Source organism: Heloderma suspectum, chromosome 3 (genome assembly GCF_057233095.1).
Source record: "Heloderma suspectum isolate Gila_16-S chromosome 3, 16-S_ref, whole genome shotgun sequence".
In the NCBI taxonomy this organism is placed as follows: Eukaryota; Metazoa; Chordata; class Lepidosauria; order Squamata; family Helodermatidae; genus Heloderma; species Heloderma suspectum.
The window spans coordinates 225,701,567-225,719,232 of NC_139460.1; the positions used below are offsets into that span (position 1 = coordinate 225,701,567).

A 17,666-nucleotide genomic window follows, 5' to 3' on the forward strand; every position below is an offset into this window, starting at 1 on the left:
AAACTTCTGTGAGTAACCAATCTTAATAGCAGGATAAAAGCTCCATGTGAAGAAGCCCTGAGTGGTAATGCTAGGAGCTCTCCACCTTGAAGCACCACCGGTTATAGGTAAACTGTGGCCTGCTTCACCCTCCTTGGCAGATATAATGTCAAGAACTCACGGCCAAGAGCAGGCAGGTTCCTTGGGGCAGGCAGTATGGTGGCAGGCAAGCAGTATGTAGCCAAGCAGGCAGCAGGCAGCAGGCAGGTGGGGAAAACCCAGTAGTCTGAGAGAGAGAGAGAGAGAGAGAGAGAGAGAACCTGCACATAGATTATCTCCCAAATCGGCCACACTGAGGGAATGCAACTGATCCAGGAGCTTAATATCAAATAGTGGTGTGGGATGGCCTTCTGGTTTCAATGGATTCTCCAGGCCATTCTGGGATGCTTTGTGAGTGTCTTGGCTTGAACTGCCTGCAGCTGGCGATGCAGGGTGCAGGGAACAAAGGCCTGATCTAGAGCAGTGCTTGAATTAGGGGGGAAAGGTTGGAAGGCCTTTCTTGAAATTCACAAGCCTGACCCCCAGCCATGTTAGCCAAATCATCACCCTCCATATCCTTCTCAACATATTAGCTAAGGAGGGTGCCACAAATGTAAAGGCAATGGCTAGGTCCCCTGTAATTCAAGCATGGATCCGAAGGACTCTTGGTTTGAGCACTGGTGCCTGACAAATGTGTGTGTGTGCATATGTGTGTAAATAAATAGATAAATCCATTTAAATAATCACTAACACTTAGGGATGTACGGAAGTCACTTACTTTTTTGCGGATTCTGTTCATGGTCGGGGGGGAGGCGTTCCGTCCTTCCCCCCCAGAATCCTCGATGGGGCGGAGGCGATCCGGTCCTCCCCCCCAGAATCCTTGACAGCCGGCTGTGCTCCGCGGCAGCTCTGTGGAGCAGCCAGCCAGGCCCAGGCCAGGGCCGTCCGCAGACGGATTCCCAGCCGCAGAGGGCTCTGGGTAAAAACAAAAACATGTACGCAAACGGCGGCGCCTGTAGCGGCGGGCGTTCCTTATTTTTCGCCATCTTAGTCTACGTCAATATTGACGTAGACTAAGACGAAGAAAAGAAAGGGGAATGCAAATAGCATAGTGGGCGCTATTTGCGTTCCCCTTTCTTTTCTTTGTCTTAGTCTACGTAAATATTGACGTAGACTAAGACGGTGAAAAGCTGTAGCCGCCGCCATTTGCGTATGCCTTTTTTTTTTTTTTTAAACCCAGACGTGATAGGCTACGTAAGTCTTTACGTAGCCTATCACGTCTATGGGGGGAAAAAAAGGAAAGAAAAAGACCAGACTGCAAATGGCGGTGGTGGCAGCTGGTCGGAAGACCAGCTGCCGCCACCGCCCAAGCCGCCGCTGGAGCCGCCGCTGTCCGGAACATCCGCCCCAGGTAAGTCTCGTCCTGGGGGGGATCCGCAGGGGACGGGGGTGGCGGCAGGCCGTTCCGCAATGGATTTCGGGGGGCCGAATGCACTGGCATTTGGCCTCACCGAGATCCGTTGCAGAATTCTCTGACATCCCTACTAACACTACACAGCTCTAAATGGACTAGGCTTTTCTTTAAGCCTCTTCTGAACACACTCTGATAGTGCTTCCAGATGAGGCTTCAATTGGCAATGGCAATCACCCTGTCTCATTCAAGAAATTTTACAGGGGGTCCAGACAAAATTGTCTTTCCCTTGTAGCACTCCCATGCTTTCTTACCACTTCTCTGGTCGCTTTTCTCTACAACAAAAAAACCCTGTTAAGGAGGAAGCCATCTGGAAGCACCCTCAATCCTATGATGACAATGAAATGTTGCAGGTTTTCCCATTTAATGCCCCTCTCTCTACACGCATACATGTGTGCATGTGTGCATGCATGTGCATGCATGTGCATGCACGCACGCACACACACACCTTCTTCATACATCTTCCTCTGTCCATGCATAATACTACAGAACCTTATTTCTTTATTCACATTTTCTACCTTAGGATGACAGAACTGAAAAGCTTGCTTCCCACAACCTGGTTTAACCACAAGCCTCAATGTTACAATGGTTTATTTTTTTATTATGGGGCCATAAAGTTTATATTCTCATTACTGCCAAGCAGGGCATCTGCTTTGTTTTGTCTTCAATCTGTTTATAAGATTAAGTGGGCTGTGTGGATTTTTAATGGCTCACTCAAATGTTAGTTGTGAAAATCTGGTTTCCCAATTATCAGCTCAGTCACCACAACCTCCCTGACTCTTTGTGGGGAAACAAACTTTCTGCTGAGGCTTTCTGTTGAGGTGCCTCGGTTGATTTCTTCCTTGTTTCTTACTTTCCTGCTTTTGCTGGTGAAACAAGCTCTCACAACCATTTATTACCTGAACATTTTAGGAATTGAAGATTTGTGTCCAGTGCCTAGATGCTCAAAATCCATACATGGCTTTGGAAAGGAGCAGAGAGGTTAGGGCCATGACCGGCATCAGGGGGTCAGCATCACTGGGCATCTGCAGAGGTAGGGTGGCCAGTGATGTCTTTTACAGAGGACAGTCCTCTATTTGAAGGACTGCCAGAGGAATGCCCTCCATTTTGACAGAGTCCTCTGTTTTAAGTTCTGTCCAGTCCAAACCCAGTTTAAAGAGGAAGAACCATCAGAAGGAAGCACTGGGCCTTGAAGTTGCCCACCAACAGCACCTGGACAGCAGACTGAGCAAAGCACACAGGTCAACAAGTCACAGTCTCCCACAGTATGATGAGATGTACTGTATTTCGATTTATATTATAATTATTTCTAAATTTGCATCTATATGTATAAATTAGCCCCGGAACCCTGGAAAAGCAGGGTCATTCCCTTCCCCCTCTCTGTATCACACCCATCCATATGCTCTCACAGGGTACGGGGACTTGAAGTTATGCTGCTCAGCAAAGTCCTGGAGCCTGGAGGGAGAGAAAGATGGAGAAGAAGAGAGCATATCAGTTAGGGTAGCCTTTTCCCCACTTTTGAGACTTGGGAATATGGAACCCCCTGCCACAAGACTGCCTCAGCTATAACTCCTTTAACCGCTGCCACCAAATATCACCCTTTGTACCTTTTCGAAACCCAGTATCCTGGTTACTATGGTGTAGGCATGGGATTGACACCACTCTGTCACTGACCTTAAAATGACCACTGTGGAACAAAGGCAGTTCAAAGGGAGATTACAGTGAGGGACTGCTGAGCTGGAATCCATCAACAGGCTTAATTCTATCACATGAGGCTGGAATCAAGATAAAGGATTTTTAAAAATACAACTGCATGTGTTAATTGGCTTACCTAATACCAGGATGTTTGTATTATTAGCAACAACTGCGCTATGAATGACCACTGTTAATAATGAGATTGTAACTTTCTACATGTAACTTCCTTCTGACCTCGCTGTTTAGAATTCTCTCTCCCTCCCCCAACCCTGTCCCACATATGTACTGTATATAAACCTCCATGTATATGATGGCTATAGTCCATGGCTATAGTCCAGGAAAGCTTATGCCAGAATAAATGTGTTAGTCTTTAAGGTGCCATTTAGTCTTTAAGGTTGTTGGTTTTGCTTCAAGAGACTAGCATGGCTGCCTTCTGGAATCTGTTATAAAATTAAGATGTTTATTATGCTAATGATTATACAAGAGAATAAAGTGTTACTTTCCAAGTAATAGGATAGGATTGCTTAACTGCATTTATTAAATATCCTAGGTTACCATTCCTAATAAGTGAGTTTTCCCCAACTAAATAAGCTCTTAATAGACTATATTTCCCTGAACTCAGACTAGATTTCCCTAAATTCCCAGCCCTGAATTATAACCTCATGCAAAGAATATAAACATTACAAAACATAATGAAACAGATAAAAATACAATGTTTCTTCATGGTACCCAGTGCCAGCCAAGTTATTTTAGCACCTGAGATAGAAAATCCCATGACCTCCATTCCCCATCTCTGGCAGTACAATACAATAACAATACATTAAATAACTAACCATTTCTTGCCTGTTCATGACATCCAAAATCAGCTGCCATAGGGAGATTCCTCACTCTGTCTAATGGTAGGGCTGTGATTCACATACCTGATTCTGGGGAGAGGATGACATTTCCTGCATTAGCCATTCTCCAGGCACGTTTTCAATAAAACAGCATGGTCCAGCATGTTTCTACAGCTTGTGTGAGTGCCCATTTTCTTGGCTAGTTGTGCGTTTCATATATGACAGTGGTGTTTCAAAAAAGGTGCTGGCACAGAAGTTCCCTCTAGCATGAACCTGGTTCTGCTACTTCATGATTTTAAGCTGTTAGGAGTCTATGGGGCTTTGCTGTGTTCTAACATAGTTTAGGGATGATTATGGCAATCTTTTAATCATTTTGGAAAACTGTGACTTTTTTTGTTTTGTGGAAGTGTCCACTGGACAGCCAGGACTTCCACTTCGTAGAGATAAACCTGCACTGGCCTTAAGAGTCTCTGCTCCGGTTTGATATTGCTGGTGGAGACCAGCCAGTGCACTACTAAAGAACATTTGCTTAAACTCAGGCTAGGAATAATGGTCTGAGCTTCTGGAATACAGTCCTCTGAGAAGTCAGACTGTTTTATACATTGTATTCAGGACCTATTTTGGTGCCCTAGGCAAGGTGATATTTTGGCACCATATAGGCAGACATGCTGCCACTTGCCTGCTCCGGCAACAGCTGTCACCATTGCCCATCACACCACACCTTCCTCCTACCCACCAACCACTTGGCAGCACTGTCGCCTCCTCTTCCTCCTCCTCTCTTTCCCTTCTGCATGCATCCCCCTGGCTACGTCCTCATCCTCCTCTTTCCCTTTACCCCACCCCCTTTGGCCACCACCATCCTTCACTCTTCTGTCTTCCACCCTGGCCATGGCCTGCCTGATTGCCTTGCTCACCACGAAGGATTCTTCCTCATGAGGCAATCTGCGTGAGATGGCCCTGGAGACTGCCTGTGCTGTGGGAGCACAGGCAGTCTCCAGGGCCACCTCACCCAGAATGCCTTGCTATGAGGAAGGACCCCTCACAGTGAGGTATTGCGGCTGCCACCAGGTGGGCTCTCGAGAGAGCCTTGGAGGCTGCTTGTCTGCTATGGAATTTGCCATGGCAAGGAAGCAGCCGGTGGAGCTTCCCGGAGAACCTACCCTGCCCCATAGGGATTCTCAGAGCTAGGCATTGGGCGGGTGGTGCTTCGGAGAGCTGGGCCAGGCACTGACCATCAGGTGAGCTCCCAAGGCGGCTCTCTGGGGTGCCGGGCAGGCCGGTGCTTCACTCTGAGAACCCCTCAAAGCCAGGCATTGGGCTTCTGTTTCACTCATGGTTCTCTGTAGCAGAGGGGCATGTGGCTGCAGCTGCAGCTCCTATCACTGGCTAGGAAGACCTGGAGTGCTGCTGCCATGCCATCATCACATAGCTGCTGCTGCCACCACATCCAGGGGGTCATTTGCTGCCCCCAGAATTTGGCACCCAAGGCAGTTGCCCTGTTCAACCCCAACCCCCAAGAAACGCCCCTGAGTGTATTTGCTCATTTTGAATTTTCCTGTATTCATTTGGTGTTCTGCTGCTCTTACTGTGACAGCTAGGTGGCTACTGTAGCCTGGCAACAAGAAGAATGCCGTCATGTACATTCTGCAAAACCTATTAAGATTGAAGCTGCCACCTCTCTTCATGAATCTGAGCTTTTGCCATGCCGCCTCTTAGATGTACAAATCTAGATGAGGCTTACCTTGGTTACTTCTTTGCTCCTGCAGCCGGGTGACCTGAAACAGCCCTTAGAAACAAAAGAAGGTGGAATGACGCCAGACTATTCCTTAGAGACATAAACTTGCTTCTCTCAGTATTTCATTTCCACCTCTCTGCCTGGAAGGAAGGATTCCCCCAACCCAAGAGCAGCACTGTAAAACTGGTAATCTCTGGACCGGAGTCAGGCTTCCAATTTTCCACTGACTTCTAGCCCTGGTCCATCTGACCTTATATAGACAGTACAGAGACAGCGAGTGAGAGAGAGAGAGACAGAGACAGAGGCAGAGAGAGAGAGAGAGAGAGAGAGAGAGGACAGAAAGGTTATAGTATAAAACAGTAGTTACCCCAGAACTACCCACTTGGAAGGTGGTTGGTAAAACCTGAGCTGAGTTAAAAATAGTTGGATACCTGGATATAGGTTCTGCTGCTGAAATTTCATACTCTCACAGCACAGATAGTCTGCTCTACAATGAGAAAGCTGAGAAGCTTGGAGCAAAGAACATGCTTGTTGCTACTAATCAACAGCAATAGCTGGACAGAGTTCAACTTTTTTTCTTTCTTTTTGTGACTCTCTCTCTCTCTGGCAAAACTGTAAGGACCTATGGTTATATGCAATAAAATCAACTGACTGACTGAGCTGGACAGAGTCCCATGTCTCCAGTTTCTTCCTTCCCAACCTGCAGAATTCAAGGGAAGGAAATGCTTTGAGGCTAAAGGCAGAGAGCCAGTTAGAGGCTGCTGTACTGGCAGGCCTTCTGCCTTCTCTAAGCTTCCCAGCAAGCTGACATATGGCTTTTCATTTACCACCTTGAGTATACAATTACTCCAAGTGAAAAGAAAACATTATATAATACGAGACACGTTTCAGGCCCCAGTCCAGATCACTCCAACTCAGGTGCCCTAATTATGCTTCCGTTTGAGAAAACCTTCCCCAACCTGGTGCCCTCCAGATGTGCTACAACTCCTGGCACAACTCCTACTTGTAGTCAAGCACATCTGGAGGACACCAGGTTGGGGAAGTTCGGTTTAAGAGATAAAGGACAACCATTACATCTGCATTATTTTAAATGGGTTTAGTTCATTCCTATTTGTCAGACGTGTCTTAAATTAAAACAATCATGACTAGTATCTAGTAGATATTAAAAGTTTCTAATCGGCCATACCTGTCATATAGATTTGGCTATATCGTAGTGCAGTTTGGAATTAGGCTTTATGTACTTACGTAATTGCTTCTGGCAACTGATTCTGAATATCTGCCAGTTAAACTATTAGAATGTTAGTGGAGGAAATAAACACATCAGAACAAGAAACCCAGCCAAACCTCACCCTTTGTATATAAGAATGTTCAGGCTCACTTTGTTAGGAATATGTTCTGAGACTTCCAGTAGATCAAAGGCACAATCCTATGCATGTTTAGACAGAAAAAGTCCTACAACTCCCAGCATTCCCCAGCCAGGGGACACTGTAGGACTTTTTTCTGTCTAAAGATGCATAAGATTGCATCCTAAACAAGTTTAATTGATTATTCATCTGCCTTTTAACAAATTAATTGACTGATTTATTAAATTTAAATAAATGTGCATATTACCAACACTTTGATGCAAGGGTGTTGGTTTTTGCTTTTTTTTTTTTTTTGAAATATCATTAGAAACAAAAGATCTTAGTACTTTTATTGCCAATTGTTTTTAACTTTCTTTTAAACTGTTTTAAATTTTTGAATGGTAAAGGTTTTGTATTGTGTTTTGTCACTCTGTGAACTGCCCAAAAAGATTTGGCTATTGGGAGGTATACAAATGAATGAAAAGCTACTGTTCATTATTAGGTGGCACTGTGCTATAGTGGAACAGTGCAAATACACAAGCGAAAAAAGCATTTTCTTTTGCTTTTACAAGTAAATATGTCATTTCTCCTGCTCTTAAAAAAAACTAACTGAGAGTGCTCTTTAGACACAGAAGCGAAACTGGAGGGTCACAACATTGTCTAAAGAACCCCTAAACAAACATGAGTAGGGCATGAAGAGTACACGATAAATGCCTCATGATGAGCCCTGCTGAACTGTAAAGACTAACATTTTTTGGTGTGTCTTAAGCTTTCATAGGGCTCCTTCACACTGGGCTTTTATTCTGTGATTGAGATTGCTCCTTCATGGAAGTTTGCGGGCTCTTTCCATGACGCCGTGACCCTGTCATGACCCTCCTGCACTAAATGCCCTTTGTTCCATTTTTAAATAGATCGCAGATAATGAACTATTAAATTACCCCCTTGTGTTCCGCTTCAGTTTCCTCTGTGAAAAGACTTAAAGCGGCAAGAAGAGGAACGAGATGGAAGACTCAGATACGGGGTGGGGGGAAGCACATGTAAAGGGAGTAAGTGACTAAGTGGTGATCCTGCATTTAAAATGGAAGCAGAAAGTCCTGTTTTAAATGCAGGATGTTAGGCTAGTGTAGAAATGCCCATAGACAAATTCCCACTTTGTCATAGGAATAGAATGTGTGCTATCTGGTGAAAACTCCTGCCACTATAAATGTGATAGTCTTTAAGAGTTGTTTTTGCTACAAACACGGAAGGTATCTACCATTTCAAATGTGGGCCACAATCCAACATCCTGAGTGCACAGAGAGCAGAGGGCTCCTATGGGGCCTAGTATCATGGCTGACTCCAGGTTTAGGGAACCCCTGAGCAAAGTGGCCTCCAGTGCCCTATAGTGCCACCAGTGGCAGCACAAGGGCTCCAAGCAGATCCAGACTGCTGGGTTTAGCTGTCATTTAAATTTCCCAGAATACCCCAGATGCAGTGTTGCTCCAGGACACTGTGGAATTTAAATGACAGCTAGACTGCCTACTGCTCCTTGGAGTGCCAGGCCAGGAGGAAAAAACAATGAGTGGAGTAAGAATAGGGATGTACGAAAGTCACTTACCTTTCCGCGGATTATGTTGATGGGGGGGGGAGGCATTCCACCCATCCCCCCCGGAATCCTCGACGGGGGGGGGAGGCGATCCGTTCCTCCCCCCCAGAATCCTCCACGGCTGGATGTGCACCATGGCAGCTCCGCGGAGCAGCCGGCCAGGCCAGGCCAGAGCCGTCCGCAGCCGGATTTCCGGCCGCGGAGGGCTCTGGGGAAAAAAACAACCACCACGTACGCAAATGGCAGGGGCTACCGCCGCCGCCATTTGCGTTCCTTATTTTTGGCCGTGTTAATCTACGTAAATATTTATGTAGACTATGATGGTGAAAATAAAGGGGAACGCAAATAGTGTAGTGGGCGCTATTTGCGTCCCTTTTTGATTCACCGTTTTAGCCTACGTAAATATTTACGTAGGCTAAAACGGCGAATCAAAAAGGGACGCAAATAGCACCCGCTACGCTATTGTGTTCCCCTTTATTTTCACCATCATAGTCTACATAAATATTTACTTAGACTAAGACAGCTACAAATAAGGAACGCAAATGGCGGTGGCCGTAGCCGCCGCCATTTGCGTACGCGGTTTGTTTGTTTTTTTTAAACCCAGCCATGATAGGCTACGTAAATCTTTACGTAGCCTATCACGTCATTTTTTTTTTTTTAACCCAGCCATGATAGGCTACGTAAATCTTTACGTAGCCTATCACGTCAGGTTTTTTTTTTTTTAATCCCAGCCATGATAGGCTACATAAATCTTTACATAGCCTATCACGTCGTTTTTTTTTTTTCTTTTACAAGACTGAAAATGGCGGAAGACCAGCCGCCACCGCCAGAGCCGCCGCCGCCCGGAAGATCCGCCCCAGGTAAGTCTCGTCCCGGGGGGGATCCGCGTGGGGGCGGGGGGGGTGTGGCAGGCCGTTCCGCCACGGAGTTCGGGGGGCTGAATGCACTGGCATTCGGCCTCACTGAGATCTATGGCGGAATTCTCTGACATCCCTAAGAAACATATCAGCGCTGGGACCACCACTGGGGTTCTGGAGCCTGACAGTTACCTCAGGATGCCAGGTGCTGATAGCAGCCTCAGCTCCCTCCTGCACCTTCCCATCTGTCCAGTATAAGCTTCCCTCTTGCTTATGCTGGGAGTAGTCTGTGCACCAGGGGCCTGGAGAACAGTGGTTGCCAGGAGGCTTAACAGTACAATATGACAGCCCCATCCTGCCTGAGTCACAGTGCACACAGAAGAGCTGTGCTGTACCACAATTCAAGGTTGCTGGTGATGGAAATGGGAATTATAGTGGGGCCTCATGTCAACTGCTCCACACCCTATTCAAAGTTGTTGTTTTTTAATTATAAGCAGATCCAAAGTTTTTTTTAAATTATAAGCTGATTGCCATTGCTATGCTTCAAACACAGGCTGGATCTACACTTACTGCCATTTTTCGCTTCCAATAAAGTTTCACCGCCCGCCTTTCACACTATGCAGTACCCGCCTCGAATTGGAACCGGAATTTCCCACTTCCGTGCTCCCGCTTTTAATACCCGAATATCCCGGTATTTCCCCTTAATGTGCTCTGATTTTCCCCCTTCGCTACCGTATCCAGTCATAGTCCCCTCCCCTGCCTGTCCATATACAGCGGTGCTTGTATTTCCCTCCTGTACAATCACAGCTCTTGACGGCCCCATGTCTTCTTCCAGCTACTGATCACATAGCTTCCGCAGGAGCCCCCGTTCCCTCAGCAACAAGCAAAGGGGTGGATGTGTGCGCGCTTGTCTGATCTCGGAAGCTAAGTGGGGTCGGCCCTGGCCAGTAGTTGGATGGGCGACCGCCTGGGAATCAGGCTTCCTGCACTGAGCAGGGGATTGTTCTCTCCCTTCAAATGAGATTAAGTTCCTATCCCCTGCTCCGGATGTTTTTTTTTTAATTAAAGCATTATCCTCGCAGAATCGGGGCTTCTCCGCAATGTTTTTTTTTTTTTTCTAATTCAGGCATGATCTTCGAAGATTCGAAGTTGTGAAGCTCCACAACTACTCCACAAACGGAATATTTAAAAACGGAATACAGGTCATATAGTGCAGGAGACACCCTGGAGGTTCATGACATCATTTAAAGGGCTCACAAATGCCCATCCGTGAGTAACCAATCTCAATAGTAGGATAAAAGCTCCATGTGAAGGAGCCCCAGAAACTTCCTGTGAGCTTTTCTAGGATTCTGAGCTTACATTCCTGGTGCTGCTCTTGTAACCAGTTCCTCTCCAAATGCCAAATTCAACCTAACTGAGGTTCTGTTTTACCTCAGCCACAATAAACAAAATAAACCCTTTTGAATTCCAACCAGTTCTGAAAGGGATTACCCTTCCTTCTGGTTCAATCACCATTCTCCGTCACCAGAAAAAACATTCGACTTCTTGCCAGCTTAAGGCAGGATGGGGGGATGTGGGGGATGTGGGGGGGAAGAAAGAGAATAACCCTGAGCTCTCCCTGGGTTAATCACCCAACAGAATGGCACAGATTGCTGCTAATGTTTAAACTGGACATTTCTTTCAACCATGGATTATCCTCATTTGTCCTCTGATTTGCATTGCCCAAAGTACTAGAAATCTGTCTTTGTTATGCTACATATATAGTGTCAATTACAGAACAGCTAAAACAATCCTTCTTCTTTACACTGGCAAAAGCAGGCCATGACAACCTGACAATGTGATCCTCAGATGGAAAAGATGACATAATGCCTCAGGGAGTAGATATCTCTCCAGTGCTGTCCCCCCACCCAGCTGACCCCAAGGAAGGATAAAACTCATTACGACTTAGATTTGGAGGAGACAAGTCCAGATTGTGGCAAACACAACACTGCCTATCTGGGACCACAAGCAATCTTCATAACAAATCAGGATAACAGAAGACTCTTTTGCACATTCCAACTCCACAGACACATTAAAGACTAATTTTGAGGAGGAAACATGGAAAACACCCTGCATTGAGGTGGCTTTTGTTGTTTTCAAATTAGCTTCCTGAGAAAGAACAAAATTGCGGTCCCTTTATAACAGAAGATAATAAGAATTCAGCCAGCTATTTGCCCTACCCATTTATGAGTTTCTTGGGTGTTCACAGGATATGTGTATAATCTTGGTAACCAACGTGCAAACCACAGGCCAATTGAAAACACACAGTACATAGAGCTCAAGTAAAATTTACGCTACTTCACAATAAAATTCAATGAACTGTAGATGTCACAACATTTCAGAGGAACAACAATGTTATGATTAATGCAACACTATTACATAGCTATATTAATTTGTTATTTATAGCAGCCTCCCCTAATCTGGCGCTGTCCAGATGTGTTGCACTACAATCCCCATCATCCCCAGCTAGGTTATTGGCTTTCTGGCTGGGGATACGGGGGCTTGTAGTCCAACATATCTGGAGAGCAGCAGGTTGAAGGCTGATATTCTATGACATATTTGTATATTGCTGTTCTATCAGCTACATAAAACAAAACATTCTCTCTCCTGTATTAAAACAAAGCTTTTAAAATTGTTGTTATAGTTTTTAAGGCTGTTTTTAACGTTCATTATTTATCTTTATTTGTTTATGAAGTTTGTTTTCTGAATTTTTTTGTAAGCTGACTCAACTGGTTTTTCCAGAGAGGAGGTATAGAAATGTTTTAAATAAATAAATAAGTCTTACTTACATGTTTATTACTATACAAGACTTTAAAGAGTTGATATAGGCACTATCTAAATGCTATTATTCTGTATAATAATATAATACAATCAATTGCATACTATATAATATGCAGTATAGAAATGCTATTTATACAAGGACTGAAAGTAGCCATTCACCCACTCATCTGTAGCAAGTAAGGATCTCCTCCAGTAACTAGGTATGGAGACTTTATAAAAGTTAGTTCTTTCTTGTGCACCACAAGCGGGCAGATGGGCTAGTAAAAGGAGGGGGCTTTTATGAACTTACTTGCAAGAATTAGTTTAGTAGTAGTAGTAGTAGTCATCCTTTTCACAGAATTGTTCCTGCATTCTCCTCTATCCTTAGATTCTATGACAACAAGCATAAATAGCCTAGAACCTAGGGAATCATGGAGATCGATGACAACTAATTTGTAACATCTGAAGTAGAATAAAATTAATTTTTAAAATGTTCATTATTTGGCAATCAGTACTGCAATGTTCCTAACACAAAATCTATTCCGCTCTGGCTGGAATGCAGTATTAATAAACTGTGTCCTGGCACAGAACTGCTCAAGACACTCATAAGTAGGTGAAAAATGGAGCTTCACTAATTCATTCCACTTGACTGCATTGAGTGGATTCTACATCCTCCTATGTTCACAAGATGATCAGGACTTAAAATCACTTTGGGCCAAATCAGCTACCATTAATCATGATGACTAATAATTCATTTTGCAAATAATCACAATATTTGAGTAATGATACTAGATACTGATGTTTAATTCCATTGCACTTTAGTTTAAACAACAACACACTTTAGTACTGTTGTAACTTGTCCTCATGAACTCTGTTGCACTAGCTTCTATTAAATAGTGATTACAGTTATATAAGAAAAGACAGGTACTGGCAAACATGCTGTTTGGGGGGCAACTTCTCAGTCACTATGAAATCTTTAGAGTTCTTGAATTACCTGTGGTAGCAGGTGGGGGTGGGGAGGCTGCTTCAGCTGGAATACTAGGAGCTAGATGGTTTGGCAATTCACTACACTGTTCTGTCTGGTTTTGCTCCTATCTGCAGGTTGCTATGATGCCTTGTTTTCTATAGGTCTCCTCCATGCAATAGTGTACAACATGTGGAGTAGGGAATGAGGCTGTTCCTGCTGGCCCCACTTGATGTGGCCACCCTGCTGGTGCCACCCTCCAATGTCCATACATTCCGTGTGGCATCTGCAAAGGGGAACCTACATGGCACGCATAGAGCGCTCCCAATCACATGGCAGCCCACATGCGTACAATTGAGCATGCACAGGTTTCCCTTGCAGGTGTTGTATTAAACACATGGACGACATTGGGGAAGGCAGGTCATGTAATGTCAGGGTGGAGCCAGCAGCTGTGGCCCCATTCCCTCCCCGTGTACACTAAGGTGTAGAGACCCTTTGAAGACGCCTTTGTTGTGTGAAAGAAACTTTATTAGCTAAAAGTGAAACTGCACGTAGCCAAAAGTTCTGGACAAGTAAGCATGATTACGTAGATGGTATGAGACAAGCTTGAACCTGATGAGTAGCCAATGAATGATTTTCTCTGACCTTTTGCTAGATTTTGTAGCCAATCTACTGTTGCCAAACGTGCTTTTGTCTGTATCCAGGTATAAATACCCTGATAATTATTTATTTATTAAGTGAATCTATGGATTCTCTTCCATACATGTCTGTCTGTCTTTTGTTCAGCTGAATAATAAAAGTGAATGCTTGGAAATAAATAGAAGAAAAGGTTTTCTTTGACAGTTGTATGGTCTTTCCACCCAGTACCCACATTTTTTGCCCTATTCAGCCCCTAGGTTTGCTCTCTTTTCTGCCTTTTCTTCCAAAGTGCATTTTCCCTCTTCATTTTATCTTGCTTTCCACCCAGCACCCACTCCTGTAAAGGCTAGTAATTTAGTAATTACAGTTAGGTAATTTTAGGCAGATCTTACCGGCAACCCCCTCTTTAGATAAATTTGTATGCCTTACTTCCAAATTCCCTGCTGTGTTTGGTGGCCCTCCTGCTCAATCTGCTCAATGGACCAGAGTCAGATGAACCATCAGGCTAAAAAGATTATAGGCTTAGGCCCTCATCTTTTTTAGACCCTGATTTTCTTAGTTCGGCCACAAAGTTCACTGAGTGACCTTGTGTTAGCCACTCTTTCTTAGCCTTATCTTCCTCACAGGGTTGTTGTTGTGAGGATAGGTGGGGAAGGGAAATCCATGTTATGCATGACATCTTGGGCCCTTGGGAGAAATGTAATAAATAAAGCCATTTTTAAATACCCCTGCCCTCTCCAGGAGTCAGGCTCAATAAGCATACAGATTGCCCCCAAAGTAGGTATACAGTATAGTCTATTTGCATTTTATTACATTGTTTATTACATTTACATTGTAGGCCCCCTCACCCTCTACACTTAACTAATTTAACTGTCCCTCCCTGTCACTCACTCTTCCCAACTGTCATTCTGACTCCACCCACACATCTTGTACTCACACATTCTCTCCCCCTCCCATCAACATTCTAAACAACTGTATACCTACTTTTGGGCCACCTTGTATATTGTGTGAAAATGCCCTTTAGTGGTATATGGCTTTCAAGGCCTAATACACATGGCTCCAAGTGTCATGTGATGTGAAGGGGATGGCTCTGAGACAGCATACTCTAGGCCTTACTGATTTATTTAGGACAAAATGGCTTCTTCTGCATGCTCTCCTCTCAAAAGACAAAAAGACTGGTCCCTCAGCCAGAAGTAGAGAAGAAGGCCTTCAGAGTTAAGACCTTCATCATGATCACTGACAAACTGAAGAGTGTATTATAGGGATGTACGAAAGTGACTTATCTTTCCGTGGATTATGTTGATGGGGGGGGAGGCATTCCGTCCTTCCCCCCGGAATCCTGGCCGGGGGGGAAGGTGCTCCGTTCCTCCCCCCCGGAATCCTGGCTGGCCGGCTGTGCTCCGCAGCGATTCTGCGGAGCTGCCAGCCGGCTCCGCCAGCAGCTGGACATCCGGCCGCTGGCTAGCAGGGACGCAAATGGCGGCGGCCATAGCCGCCGCCGTTTGCGTCCCTGCAGTCAGCCGTGATAGGCTACGTAAATGTTTACATAGCCTATCATGGCTGATTTAAAAACAAAAACGCGTGTACGCAAATGGCGGTGGCCATGGCCGCCGCCATTTGCGTTCTTTATTTTGGCACGTCTTAGTCAATGTAAACATTTATGTAGACTAAGACGGCGAAAATAAGGGGAACGCAAATAGTGTAGCGTCTACACTATTTGCATTCCCCTTATTTTCGCCGTCTTAGTCTACGTAAATGTTTACGTAGACTAAGACGTGCCAAAATAAGGAACGCAAATGGCGGCAGCCATGGCCGCCGCCATTTGCGTACGCGCAGTTTTTTTTAAGTCAGCCATGATAGGCTACGTAAAGATTTACGTAGCCTATCACGGTGTTTTTTTAAAATCTAGCCGTGATAGGCTACGTAAATCTTTACATAGCCTATCACGTTTTTTTGTTTTTTTGAACCTGGAAATGGTGGCGGCGGCAGCTGGTCGGAAGACTGGCCGCCCCAGCCACCGCACTGCCGCCGGAGCCGCCACCACCACCACCACCAGGAAGATTCGCCCAAGGTAAGTCTAGTCCCGGGAGGGCATTCGGCTTCCCCGAGATCTGTGGCGAAACTTTCGTACATCCCTAGTGTATTAGGACCTTGGATCAAGGCCTATCGTGATATTGACAACCCTTTAGTGTCCTTGCAAGTTTTTCACCTAATATTTTGAATTCTGAGGCCAGTGCAGGTATCAAATGTCTTATGTCAGAAATACCCAGGTGATCTCCCAGTAGATTTTACTAATTCCAGCAATTTGTTGAATTCACATCCTTCTCAGATATTGAGAGAAAAGATGATGAAAGCAAATTTATTTGGGCAAACCATGTTACAATTGAATCCAATGTGATAAAATGTTTCCCTAACGTTGAAACAGTAGTGCAGCTGTATTTGTCACTAATGATCACTAACTGTAGTGGAGAACATTTCTCCCCTCTTTTAACAAGAACAAACAATGCCTTCCAACCAACATGAATAAAACGCATCTCTATCTTACTGCTTTGTCTCTCTTGTACTGAGAATGGATTTGTCAGATCTTTGAATTATAATGACTTTGCCAAAGTCATTTCCTTCATGACTAATCCTTCATGACTTTGCCAAAACCAAATAATTTCTTTTGTTTGAAGAAATGAGTGTAGTGAATGATTTACATGTGAAGATTTTATATTTGATGTGAATACATTTTTTAATTTTATATAATTTGTTTTGATGCCTTTCAGTTTTTATTTTATTGCAATATGTAGTACAGTCTACTTATGCCCTTCCCTCCTTAGCCTTGACCCTTATACCCAGAGGGAGCAATCCTATCAAGATCGACGGTTGCCTACGACTCCAGGGGCGACCGCCTATCCAGTGCAGGGTGGGAGGAGTGGTGAGGAGAGGATCTCCTCCTCACTCCCCCAGCCCTGCTTTCGCTGCTAGACTGCTGATTTCAGCTGTCTAGCTGTGGGACCTCAGAGCGTGGGAAGCGGCGGCTGGACAACACATAGGATGTGTCATACCAAATTTCTGACTTCCCCACTGTGGTCCGCCTCTGGGAACGCCCCGTTTTCGCTGCTCTGTGCTGCACTTACGAGAGTGGAGCACGGGGCTGATCCACGCTGACTATGAGGTGGCGCGGGATGGGGTGGAGGTGGGTTCTCTGGGAACTGACCTATCCTATGGCTGTTTATAGGACTAGTGGCCATAGGATTGCGCCTTTAAACTGGGCCTGCCTGGGGCCCTGCACTTCTGCCCCAAAGTCCTGCTCTGATCAGCCAGTAATGCTACTTGAGCATCTAATCCAGCTTTCCCCAACCTGGGGCCCCCATATTTTCTTGTACTACAACTCCCATCAACCATGACTATTAGCTATGCTGCCTGAGGATAATGGGAATTATAATCAATATCTGGGGACCCCAGGTTATAAAAGACAGAATTTGTTTTAACGAAAAAGTTATTTTATTAGTAAAACACAGGGAGGGAAAGGGATCAATAAACATAACGATTGAGCAAGAGAAACAAAAGCGGAGTATTATTCTCTGTATTCTGGGTCTGAGTTGATATAGCTTTCTGAATTCATGCTGACAGTTATCAGTGTCCTTATATTCACATTTGGACTGGAACTGTAACAAACAGAATTTTCCCCAGGGTACTGAGTGAGGAGTTTGGCCCCATCCCTGGCATTGCATCCCTG

The 17,666-nt window shown here is 44.9% G+C and overlaps 1 protein-coding gene across 1 annotated transcript in view; it reads right to left on the reverse strand.

The window, feature by feature from the left end:
- LGI1 (leucine rich glioma inactivated 1) overlaps positions 1-17,666 on the reverse strand; it is a 45,429-nt gene that overhangs the window by 19,817 nt on the left and 7,946 nt on the right. The window contains exons 2-6 of the mRNA XM_084845842.1: positions 5,762-5,806; positions 4,018-4,110; positions 3,164-3,264; positions 2,899-2,944; positions 161-265 (exon numbers count right to left, since the gene is read on the reverse strand). The gene's annotated coding sequence lies outside the window, so the exon portion shown is untranslated. The remainder of the gene's footprint in view (positions 1-160; positions 266-2,898; positions 2,945-3,163; positions 3,265-4,017; positions 4,111-5,761; positions 5,807-17,666) is intronic.